This window comes from Stegostoma tigrinum, chromosome 14 (genome assembly GCF_030684315.1).
Source record: "Stegostoma tigrinum isolate sSteTig4 chromosome 14, sSteTig4.hap1, whole genome shotgun sequence".
NCBI lineage: Eukaryota > Metazoa > Chordata > Chondrichthyes > Orectolobiformes > Stegostomatidae > Stegostoma > Stegostoma tigrinum.
In genome coordinates, this window is record NC_081367.1 from 78,647,719 (window position 1) to 78,655,724 (window position 8,006).

Genomic DNA, 8,006 nt, shown 5'->3' on the forward strand with positions numbered 1-8,006 from the left:
GACCTAAAACATTAAGTCTGATTTCTCTCCACGGAAGCTGCCAGCCTTGCTGAGCCTTTCCAGAAATTTCTGTTTTTGCTTTTTTTTTAATCCTTGTTTCTTTTGTCTTTCTGAGTCACTGACTACATCACAAACTAATGTTCGATCTCCTATTTCCTGATTTTAATCTGACCCATCAAAGCCTACACTTTGGAATGGTTCACTACTGGACCTAAACCTAGGAAACAAAACTGGGCACAGTTCAAGGTAACAATGGGGAGCATTTTAGTGATCTGGCCACAAAAATTTTACTTTTCTTTGGTAAAGGAAAGGGGTGGTCTGCTAAAAAAAAATGGTTTTGAATTGGGGAAGGCAGATGTTTCAACATAAAGCAAGTTCTGGCCACATTAGCAACAAAAACAAAATTACTGGAGAAGCTCAGCAGGTCTCGCAGCATCAGTGAAGGAAAAAACAGAATTAACATTTCGGGTCCAGTGACCCTTCCTCAAAATTTGGCCAAATTAGACTGGAAACAGCAATTTGTGGGAAAATGCACAAAGAATGTGCTGGTGATAATGGGAACTGCAGATGCTGGAGAATCCAAGATAATAAAGTGTGAAGCTGGATGAACACAGCAGGCTTGTGCTCCTGAGATGTTGCTTGGCCTGCTGTGTTCATCCAGCTTCACACTTTATTATCAAAGAATGTGCTGTCTGGGATGGGTTCAGACCACACATAGAGCCATAGAGTCATATATCACAGAAACAGGCCCTTCAGCCCATTATGTCTATGCTGACCATCAAATACCAAACTAAACTGTAATCCCATTTACTTTCTCTTGGTCCATAACCTACTATTGCCCTGGCATTATATGTGCTCAATCAGGCGCTTTTTCAATGTTGTGAAAGTGCCTGCTTCCTTTACCCTCTTCTACCACTCTCTGGGCGAAAACACTTTTTTCTCAGATTTGCTTGTAACGACTCATTTCTCACCATACATGCTTTCTGGTCTTAGACACATCTGCCATGGGAAACAACTCTTACAATCTCCTCTGTCTATGCCTCATAATTTCATACCCCTTTGGGAAGGCCTGGTGGTGTTAATACTAGACTAGTAATCCAGAGACCTAGGTAACGTTTTGGGAACTCAGGTCTGAATCCCACAATGGTAGATGGCAGAATTTGAATTCAATAAAAATAAATCTGAAATTAAGAATTGATTATTGAAACTTTTGAGAAGATTTGTAGATTGGGTTATGGATGAAGTTGTAGTCTTGCTCAGCGAGCCGGTGTGTTTGATTGCAGACATTTTGTCATCCTGTTTCGTCGGTCCCGTTTGTTATTTATATGCCTCGGTTTGCTGAGGTCATTGGTGTTACTTCTGGTTATGTTTTTCAGTGGTTTGTATGGCAGGTCCAGTTTAATGTGTTTGTTGATGGAGTTCCGGTTGGAATACCAGGCCTCCAGGAATTCTCTGGCATGTCTCTGTAATTGAAATGAGCCACAACACACCGCAGCAACCCGAAATTGTGCAAAGCAAAATAGGAGCACTTAGAACATAGAACACAGAACATTACAGCACAGTATAGGCCCTTTGGCCCTCGATGTTGTGCTGACCTGTCATAACAATCTGAAGCCCATCTAACCTACACTATTCCGTGTACGTCCATATGCTTGTCCAATGATGACTTAAATGTACTTAAAGTTGGACTTCTATGGAGTTTTTAAAAAGAATGGATACCCAAACAACATCACAGATAGAGAATGGATTACATCAACCCTGAAGAAATTACACAACTCAGGAGATATTAGCAAGACAGGCAACCAAAAAATGAAGCCAGACGAATCCAACACACTTCTGTGGATTCCCTAAGTTACACAAGCCAGGGGTGCCCCTCAGATCCATAGTCTCACTACCAGTCACACCAACATATGGACTAGCCAAAGAACTACAATGGAAACTGAAATACTTAGTTGACAACACTACCCACTCCATCCACTCCTCCCAAGTGAATTCCTCAACATCATGAGAACAAGATGGTGATATCCTTTGATGTAACAGCACTATTTATATCCATAAACATCAACTAGCCAAAGAGACAATTGTCACACTGCCAGACAAATCAGGAAGGCAGGCACACCACAACACCAACAGCATCAACAAGGACATCATCCTGAAACTGCTGGATCTGTGCCCCACAACCCACCTCACCTTCAATGACTATATATTCAAACAAAGCAATGGAACACCGTGGGATCCCCAATACCAGGACTGATTGTAGAAGCATTAATGCAAAGTTTGGAATGAACAGTGCTCCCCCTCATACAATCCAAACTTTGGATCTGATATATAGATGACGCATTCATGATTATCAAACCCACAAAACTAGATGAAACCCACTGATACATAAACAAAATCCTCATCGGAATAAAATCCACGAAAGAACAATTATCCAACTACCTGTCCCAGACATCAAGGTAGAACATAAGAATAATAGGGAACTCCAGACAAGTGTATACAGAAAGACATATGGACCAGATACTGAATTGCACCAGCAACCACCCCAACACCAATAAATGGAGCTGCATCAGGACATTGTACAAATGAGACACAACATTCTGCAGCAACCCGGAACTGCTCAAAGCAGAACAGGAGCAACTATGTTCAGGTTAGGTGGATTGGCCATGCTAAATTGCCTGTAGTGTTCAGGGGTGTGTGGGTTATAGGGGGATGGGTCTGGGTGGGATGCTTCAAGGGGCGGTGTGGACTTGTTGGGCCGAAGGGCCTGTTTCCACACTGTAGGGAATCTAATTACAATTTGGAGTTTGGTTTCTTGGGGCGGCACGGTGGCTCAATGGTTAGCAATGCAGCCTCACAGCACCAGGGACCCTGGGTCAATTCCATCCTTGGGCAACTGTCTGTGTGGAGTTTGCACATTCTCCCCATGTCTGGGTGGGTTTCCTTTGGGTGCTCTGGTCTCCTACCACAGTTCAAAGATGTGCAGGCTAGGTAGATTGGCCATACTAAATTGCCCGTACTGTTCAGGGGTGTGTGGGTTATAGGGGGATGGGTCTGGGTGGGATGTTCCAAGGGACAGTGTGGACTTGTTGGGCTGAAGGGCCTGTTTCCACACTGTAGGGAATCTAATCTATCCAGAGTTTTTAAAAGGAATGGATACCCAAAAATCACAATCCACTGTTCCCTCCGTGACAGACCACAGCAAGAAGACACAACACAGCCAGGCACAATAGTCTCCCTACCTTTCACCAGGGACATATCAGAGATGACCACAAGATTTCTCAGATCCCTAGGTATCGGGGTAGCCCCACAAACCAACAACCACCTTGAACAGCTACTGATGATCTTAAAGGACCCATACCCACAAGCAATAAAACTAATGTAACATACAAAACACCATGCAAGGACTGTGAGAAACACTGTATTGTTCAAACTGGAAGAAAGCTGGCAATAAGGATACGCGAACACCAATTAGACACCAAGAGACACAACCACTCACTGGTCTCAACACACATAGATAAAGAAGGGCATGAATTTGACTGGGGCAACATATACATAACAGCACGAGCCAAACAAAGACATGCCAGGGAATTCCTGGAGGCCTGGCATTCCAACCGGAACTCCATCAACAAGCACATTGAACTGGACCTGTTATACAAACCACTGAGAAACAGAACTGGAAGTGACTCCAACCACCCCAGCAAACCGAGGCATATAAATAACAAGCAGGGCTGACGCTTCACCGGAGGCGCATTGATGATGTTACCCAGCAGGGTGATGGAATGTCTACAATCAAACACACCGGCTCAGTGAGCAAGTCTACAACTTCGTCTACTGATGACCATTAAATCATGAAATCATATACCACCCAACCAACCTCCGAATCCAGTGCATCATCCTCTGCCACTTCTGCCACCTGCAATCCAACCCCACCACCAAAGAGGTAGTTCTCTCCCCATCCATATCTGCCTTTCATAGGGACTGCTCACTCCACAACTCCCTCGTCCCTGCCACACTCCCCACTTCCACCACCACCCCCAGCAAGCCTCCCTGCAACCACAAGAGGTGCTACACCTGCTCTGATATCTCCCCTCTCACCTCCATCCGAGGCCCAAGACAATCTTTCCAAATCCAACAGGGGGTCACCTGTACATCCTTCAACCTGGTGTACTGTATCTGTTACTCCCAAATTGGCCTCCTCTACATCAATGAGACCAAATGAAGAGTCAGTGACTGATTCGCAGAGAATCTACGCTCTGTACATTTTAATTAACAGCACCTTCCGGTCACCAACAATTTTAACTCTCCCTCCCACTCCCTAGGTGAATATACATTCTGGGCCTCCTCCAATGCCATAATAACATCACATGCAAACTGGAAGAGCAGCACCTCATATTCCACCTCAGGAGCCTACAGCCCAATGGCCTAAATGTGGATTTCACCAGTTTTAAAATCTCTACACTGCCAGCCTCATCCCATATCCAACCCTCTGTCCCATCCTGCCTCCTTGGCCTGATACAACCTGCCCATCTTCTCTCCCACCTATCTGTCCCTCCCATCTCACTGACCAACCCCCACCACTCGCCATCTGTATTCACCTATCACCATCCCACCTGCCTTCCCCATCCCCACCCCTCCTCTCTCTATTTATATCTGAGCTACCTTCCCTTTCCCCTATTTGTGAAGAAGGGACCTGACCCAAAACATCAACTTTTCTGCTTCTCTGATGCTGCCTGGCTTGCTGTGTGCCTCCAGCTCCACACTGTTATCTCTGACACTGTTGTGTCTAAATTAGGCAATGTCAATTTCAATATTATTAGAGTGAATTTGACAAACATAGACTGGTAATACCTATTTGCAGATAAGTCTACGTTTGGGAAGTGGGAATCTTTTTAAAAGTGGCACTGTGAGAATTCAGGGCCAGCATGCTCATCTAAAAGTGAAGGATAAAGGCAGCAAATCCAGGGAAACTTGGACGCCAAGCGATATCAAGAGTTTGACAAAGAAAAAGAAGAAAACATATATGAGGCACAGCACAACGAAAACATTAGAGGTCCTTTAAAAATATAGAGATGCGAGTGGCATCATTGTGATACTGAAGGAGGTCCAGGATGGACAGGCCCAGGGATTGGGAGGGCTGTTAAAATAGTTTGCAACTAGATGGTGTTGTCGTTTGTTGTGAACAGAGCGCAGATGCTCTACAAAATGGTCTCTGAACCTTCGTTTGGTCTTACTGATGTAGAGGAAACCACATCAGGCGCAACAAATGCAATAGACCAAGTTGACAGATGTACAGCTGAACCCCTGTCAAATGTGTAAGATTTGTTTTGTGCCTTGGATGGAGGTGAGGGGTGAGGTGTAGGGGGAGGTGTAGCACTTCCTGCGGATGCAGAGAAAGGTGCTGGGGGTACTGGGATTAGTGGGGAGTGGGGAGTGGAGGAGGGAGTCATGGAGTAGGTGGTCCCTATGAAAGGCAGATAGATGTAGTGAGGGAAATATATCTCTGGTTGTGGGCTTGGATTGTAAGTGGTGGGAGTGGCAGAGAATAGTGGGTGGGATACGGAGGTTGGTGGGTTGATATGTGAGGGCAAGAGGGATTCTGTTTTTATTTTTGTTGGGGGAGGGAATGTGAGGCCAGAGGTGCAGGAAATGCATGAGATGCGGCCATTCTCCGACACAGGGAGGGTTGAAGTGTATGCAAGTAGTGGTGATAAAAGACTCTATAGTCAGGGGGACAGACAGGCATTTTTGTAGTTATGCATGAGTCTCCAGGAAGGTGTCTTGCCTCTCTGAAACCAGGGTAAAGAATGTCTCTGAGAGGTTGCAGGATATTCTGAAGGGAGAGCGTGAGCAGCCAGAGGTTGTTGTCCATATTGGTACTGAGGACATAGGCAGAAAAAGAGATGAGGTCCTGCAAAGGGAGTTCAAGGAGTTAGGGAAAAAGGTGCAAAGCGGGATATGTAGGGTTGTAATCTCAGGATTATTCTCTATGCCACTGCTAGTGAGGCCTAATATACGAAGAAAATACATTTGAATGAGTGGCTAAACAACTAATGTCAGAGAGAGGACTTCAGGTATCTGGATAATTAGGATCTCTTCCAGGGCAGGAGGGACCTGTAAAAGAAGGATGGAGATTTGCTAGTGCCACTCAGGAGGGTTTAGTCTAGTGTGATAGTTGGGGGTTGGGTTTGGTTTCTCAACTAGAGCAGTAGGACAGCATATGGAATGATTGAGGAGAGGGTAGAGGTTAAATCAAGTTAGCCTAACAGGAAAAATAAACAGGGCCAGAATAATGAGCTTGGAGGGACTCTTGTCTGAAATGTGCTGATTTCAAGGCAAAGTGTGTAAAACAGGTAAGGCAGATGAGTTTAGAGCCTGAGCTAGTACATGGAGCATGAAGAGTGCAGCAGAGTGGTGACGCTGATTGGTTGACGTGGAGAATATCTGCATCAATGTCGCCACTGCTGCCAGAATGTGGGCTTCATTAAGTCACCCTCCGTGTGAGGACGAGAAGTAAAGGGAAAAGGAAACATCCAGGGAGCATTCTCAGAAGGTAAGTGAGGGATGACATACCTCGGGTTATTGCAACAGCTTGATTGGGGATAGAATTGGCAGTCACTGGGGTTAAGTGCTTCACTTGTGAGGCATGGGAGATCCACAATGCTTCCAGTGTCTCAGACGACTATGTCTGCAGGAAGTGCACTCACTTGCAGCTCCTCACAGATCACATGGAAATGTTGGAGCAACAATTGGATGCGCCTAGGAGCATGACGATGGTGGAAAGCATGACAGATGGTAGTTTTAGAAATGTGGTGATACCCAAGATGTGGGTGGAGAGATGGTAACCAGTAGAAGGGGGAGGCAGCCAGTGCAGGAATCTCCTGTGGTTGTCCCCCTCTCTAACAAGCATACCATTTTGGATATTGTTCAGGTGGATGACCCATCGGGGGGGGGGGGGGGGTGGGTAACAGCAGCAGCAGGCAAGATAACAAAGTGTGAAGCTGGATGAACACAGCAGGCCAAGCAGCATCACAGGAGCACAAAAGCTGGCGTTTCGGGCCTAGACCCTAGAGATCTCTGGTGAAGGATCTAGGCCTGAAATGTCAACTTTTCTGCTCTGTGATGAAGGGTCTAGGCCAGAAACGTCAGCTTTTATGCTCCTGAGATGCTGCTTGGCCTGCTGTGTTTATCCAGCTTCACACTTTGTTATCTTGGATTCTCCAGCATCTGCAGTTTCCATTATCTCTAAGCAGCAGCAGGCAGACTGGTGATGCCACGACTGGCCCTGTTCTTAAGAAGGGAAGGACAAAGAACATAGAACATAGAACATTACAGCACAGTACAGGCCCTTCAGCCCTCGATGTTGTGCCGACCTGTCATACCGATCTCAAGCCCATCTAATCTACACTATTCCATATACGTCCATATGCTTATCCAATGACGACTTAAATGTACCTAAAGTTGGTGAATCTACTACCGTTGCAGGCAAAAAGCACCAGAGCAGTAGTTACAGGGGAGTCTATAGTTAGGGATACAGATAAGCGCTTCTGTGGATGTAAAAGACACTCCAGGATGGTGTGTTGACTCCCTGATGTCAGGGCCCAGGGTGTGTCCAAACAGGCAGAAAACATTCTGAAGGGAGAGGGTGAACAGCAAGAGGTACATTTCAGTACTAATGACATGGGTAGGATAGTGATGAGGTCCTGCAGCAGCAGTTCAGGGAGTAAGGTAGATACGTAAAGAGCAGGACCTCTGAAGTTGTAAGCTCAGGATTACTCCCTGTGCCACATGCTAGTGAGGCTAGAAATAGGAAGATAGTACAGCTCAACATGTGGCTAAACAGATGACGTAGGAGGGAAGGTTTCAGATATCTGGGCCATTGGGATATCTTCCAGGGCAGGTGGGACCTGTACAAGAAGGACAGGTTGCATCTAAACTGGAAGGGCACAAGTATTCTGCCTGATAGGTTTGCTGGTGTCACTTGGAAGGATTTAAACTACCTTGGCAGG